We start from the raw sequence: 5,203 nt of genomic DNA, 5'->3' as shown, positions 1-5,203 counted from the left end.
ACATTTCGTCTATTAAATTGTCTCTACAAAATGAAAGAGAAAAGGTCTTAATTTATTTACATGCTTGAGTTGTTATAGTTGGGTATCGAATATGATTCATAAAATCTGAAAATGATGCAAGTAGGGCAGTCCGTTGCCAATGCGGGCCCAGACCCAATGTGTATGGTACAAACTGGGCCCTCGCCATCTCATTCACATGTTACTACCTAGTTATATTATACTAGGCATGCTCACAGTTTGTCAAATTAAAAAAAAACTTGGTAATCTAATTTTAATCCTAAACCATTTACATGCTGAAATTAACCAATAGTATTTAGCTAAACAATATTCTTACAAGTTCCGAAATGATCTATTCGTTTAATGAACTAATTGTTGAATGTTTAAGAATAGTCTAAATCAGCTAACACGCTTTTCGAGACATGATAATCATCCAACAATAACGAATTAACTAGACAGAATTACTACACCATTTATTTATTTTAGGGCAATACATAGACAGTTGTCCGCTAAGCTACCGTCAGATGTTCCATTATATATATTGAACAACTATATGATTCTAATTAGGGTAAGCTAAATAATGTATATATACAAATAAAATTCAGAATATAATTAAGATAAATTCAGAACTTCAACTCTTCATTTCATATTCATGCTTCACGTTTCAGTTTACATTAACCGGTGTGTCAGTTGTGTACCTGATATTGGAAGCAGAAGAAAAGGAAGATCAGCAGAAATGCAGTAGCATATAACAACAACAACAACAACACCCAGCAACCAGTAACAAACAACAACGAGAAACCAGTGACAAATTTTAAAATCAAGATAAAAATTCAGAAACACCAACAACAATCAACGGACAGAAGCAAAGGGAATCTTTTCAGATTTGAAAGACTAGTTAATGTTTAACCCTTAATTTCTGAATTCGTATAACAGAATATTTAGATTGTATATCAGGTGTATACTACTCTCTCCTTAAATTTCCAGAATGTTTTTTTTTTTGAAGTCTTAATATTTCCGAAATTTTTCTCTCTCTTCAATATCCAGCTCCTCCTCAATTCTGTCCAAGTTCCCCCATTTTATTACCAACTTTCAACATTTTAAAATTAAATCCCACTATCTTCCACTCATCCCCCTTTTAATCCCACTACCTAATGTTTTGTCCCCCACTACATTAAACAAATACATTATCTCTTCCATTATATCTTGTCCCTCATGCCTACATTAAACAATTATATTATTCCCCCAGTACATTATGTCTTGTCCCCCACCATGTACTATTTTAATATTATTTAAATATTATTTAATCTTAATGGACAGAACACTCAAAAATAAAAATCGTTCAGATTTTCAATTCCAAAAATACCCCTCTGAAATTACTGAAATTACTATTTCAACCCTGAAAATACTGCAATTGACCATTCTACCCCCATCAGCTATAACCAATTCACCTAATCAATTCCAACCAAAATATAGCAGCTATAACCAATTCCTAATCAAATTTTATGAACAAACTCAAACTAAATGATGAACAACAAAGAAACAACTGGAATTATTTTGACTGAACAATATTTTTAAACAACAACTTTCAGATTTCAACAACAATAACAAACAAGTATATTCAAATCATTGAGCTTAAATTCAAATTAAACTTAAACAGAACAACTAAACAGATTCAAATCACTAAACTCAATAATTAATTGATCTTCAAATTAAATCCAACAACATTATAATTAAACTAACAATTTCTATAAAAAAAATATATACAAGAAAAAAATGAAACAAACTGAAATAATAAAATAAAAAAAAACGATAAACACGAAATTAATATCAAACATATATTGATTTTAGATCCGAAAATATTAAACAAAATACGGACAGAAACAAAACTTAAACCAACTAACCGGAAATGACCAACGACGAACTCGAACGGAAACGGAAAACTCGAATCAAGACCCCCAACGACCTAACGGATCTCTAATTCAAAGAAAACTCACCTTCTCTTTTAACCTTGACGAACTTCAACTGGACCTCACCCAACGACGAACAACAACGGACTCAAACAAAACCAAACGAAACCTTGACAGAACTTCGCCGGACTTTAACCGGACTGCCTTGCTTTTCCTCCGTGTGTGTGCGTGTGGTCATGGAAGCAACATCAGCTATGTGTTTGGACGTGAGCTGATATTATGGTCGTCGAGCAGCAGCAGCCATGGTGAGCTGCCTGAAGCTGCGACTGGAGAGGAAGAAGCAGCAGCGATGGTGGACGCAGTAGTTGTTCTTGTTGCGTCGCCAAGCTGGAGGTCGTTTGGGACGTGAACGTTTGGGTTTTCTGGAGGTCGACGAGGCAGCTGGGTAGGTGAAGGAGGCATCCATGGATGCTGGACGAAGAAGAAGAAACAATGAAGGTGTTCGACGAAAGGGGTCGTCGCTGGTTCGAAGAAGACAGAGGCGGCGGGCAGTCCATGGACGAGCTTGAGCTCGCCATGGAGAAGACAAAGCAGCAAGGGGCAGCCATGGGAGCTGGATCTCGACTGACTGCGGTCACTGCTGGTCGTGAAGGTAGCCATGGTCGAGCTTGAGCTCGACAATGGAGAAAACAAAGCTGGGGCGATGGACTATCGTGGCGGTGGTGTGTGTGTGTGGAGATGGTGAAGGGGAAGGAGACGGAAGGGCAGGGGGGGTTGTCCGTGGTTGTGCGATGGAGAGGAAGGTAGCCATTGATGGGGAGCTTGGTGCTTGGAGAGGATGAAGAGATGGGGCAAATCTTTTTCTTTTTAGGGTTTGAGGGGGGGGGGGTTGTTTTTTTTTTTGGAAAAATAAAAAATGAAAATGAAGAAGGGGGAGTTGGATCTTTGGGGTTATGGGGCGGACCCGGTAGGGTTGACCCGGTATGGGTTTGTTTCTTTTGGGCTTGTGGTTTAAATTTGAAGAAAAGGCCCAATCCGATTTTCTTCTATTTTTCGTTCTTTTCTTTTTATTCAATTTCCTAATTAATAAAGCTAAAAATGCTAAGATTAAATTATAAAAATCCGAAATTATCTCAAAATACTAATTAACTCTTAATATCAATTATCACAGATTTAAGTAGCAATTAACGATAAAATCACACAATTTGGACGTTAAATGCTAAAATGCAACGTACATTATTTTTTTATGATTTTTTTCGTTTTGTAAAACAAACTTAAATAAATATCAAATGCAAATGCGACATATTTTATATTTTTTATTAATTTAACACATTAACATACAACAGACAAAAATATAAATAATTATCCAAAAATGCCACGAAAATTCAAAAATTGCACACAAAGGAAAATTGTTTTATTTTGAATTTTTGGGAGTAATTCTCATATAGGGCAAAAATCACGTGCTCACAGGTATAACTGATAGTCCGAACAGAAAAAAGTTTATTGGGGTATCAATATCAGGTTATTGGATTAACGGTTCGGTAACGATTTAATATTTTTTCACTATTGGGTTATCGGTTCGGGCCTTGGTTTTACCCAATTTCTTAACGGGTAAACCGATAACCCAATAATAATTAGTACTATTTCAGTTGTGTTTGGACAACTGTTGAATTACTAGTACTCTTGTTGCTCTTGCTACAATTAGACTCTGAAAAAAGACATTGATCTCTTGATTATGGTTTGGCAGGAAACCAAAAAAATTGTTATTTATGTTCCTGTTAACTTCTATTTCTAGCTAATTGGAGATGAAATGCTTGTGGAGTTGTAATATCAGTTTTTGAGATTTCACAGGTCTTGAATTTGTCAAAATGAAGCATGCTTCAAATATTAGTTGTGGTCAGAACGCAGAAATGAATAGTATACTATATGCGAATTCTTCTATTTTTTGCTTAATTCTAATGAATTGTCTTCTTCTTTTTTATTTAACTCTAGATTGAGTTATCTTATCGGGTAAACCGATAACCGAACCAATAATAGTCAATAACCGATTAACCGATAAACGATATCCGATATCTTATCGGTTCAGTTATCGATTTATCATATTTATAAACTGATAACCGATATGCAAAATCGATATTATTCACAATCGAACCGACCCGACCGATGCTCACCCCTATTGAGAAGCAAAAAGCCCACTACAACCAAGTAGAGTAAAAATTGCATTGGATGTACCTTTTCTAAATCACAGTTTATATTTTGACTTTATTAAAAAAAATGAAAAAATAACCACACGCTAGAATAGTAAAACACGCTCATTAGAATTTTGAAGCGCCAAATTCTAACTACCATCAGAATTTGCAGTGCTAGAATTTTAAAGCACCAGATATTATGATGGTCACCAGAACTTTTAGCCATAATGCTGAAAAATTATGGTGATTCATCAGAATTTGTGGCAAAATTCTGATAATTTAATACGTGCTTTAAAATTTTGGTGATCAAGAAAAATCTTGGCAAGCGAACTTTAAAATTTTCTGATGAAATTTTTTTCTCAAACTTCTGTTATCGGGGTCAAAAAAAATCAAGGAATTTTTTCATTCCTATACACTATTTGAAACTTTATTACCCTTAATGTCCATATTTAGCTAATTATCTGGCATGAATAAGTTTTGTTTGCAAAGTATATACAATCTACCTTAAAAGGCTTCTAAATCCATTTTTTGTGCCTTCAATCAAAAGATTTAGTTACACCATTTTTCTTTTTTTCTTTCTCTTCTTCTCTTTCCTTATTTTTCTCCAATAATCGGCATTGCTCGTCAATTGGTACGCCCTTTGCTTTTAAATTTCTCCACTCTCGTAACCTTCGTTCTACCAGCATCATTACATATTTGATGGCAAAATTGGAAAGTGAAGCTGCTTTAGTTGCGAATAAGTTTCTATATTCATCCATGTTGATTTGAAACAAATTAAGAAGTAGCAGTTGTCAACAAACACTAACAAAGTCAACCCAGAAAAGATACAAAAAAGAAATAAAAAGTAGCCGTTAAAATCAAAAGACAAATGGTAAATTTTATGTTAAAATTTTTGACAAAACAGAATTATTTATGACGTGAAGTAGCACGAACAACAACGGAAAAGATTTAGTGATGTGACCTACCTAACGAGCAAACTGGAATAAAAAAAGGGATCCTTTTCTCTGGTGGGAGTGTCTTGTATACAATAAGTCTTTTGTATCTGATTTATACATAGTAAAAATAAATTTTATACAACTAATAATATATTATACAATTTATCTACAA

The 5,203-nt window shown here is 34.3% G+C and overlaps 1 long non-coding RNA gene across 1 annotated transcript; it reads right to left on the bottom strand.

Moving 5' to 3' along the window:
- Positions 1 to 426: 426 nt before the first annotated feature.
- Positions 427 to 2,299, bottom strand: LOC107763221 (uncharacterized). The gene is made up of 2 exons (XR_001642963.2): positions 1,995 to 2,299; positions 427 to 695 (listed from the first exon to the last, which is right to left on the bottom strand). It is a non-coding gene; the product is annotated as an uncharacterized LOC107763221 (long non-coding RNA).
- Positions 2,300 to 5,203: the final 2,904 nt, after the last annotated feature.

The sequence above is a fragment of the Nicotiana tabacum genome, chromosome 6, assembly GCF_000715075.1.
Source record: "Nicotiana tabacum cultivar K326 chromosome 6, ASM71507v2, whole genome shotgun sequence".
Classification (NCBI taxonomy): Eukaryota; Viridiplantae; Streptophyta; class Magnoliopsida; order Solanales; family Solanaceae; genus Nicotiana; species Nicotiana tabacum.
This window is presented reverse-complemented; position numbering and strand designations above follow the sequence as displayed.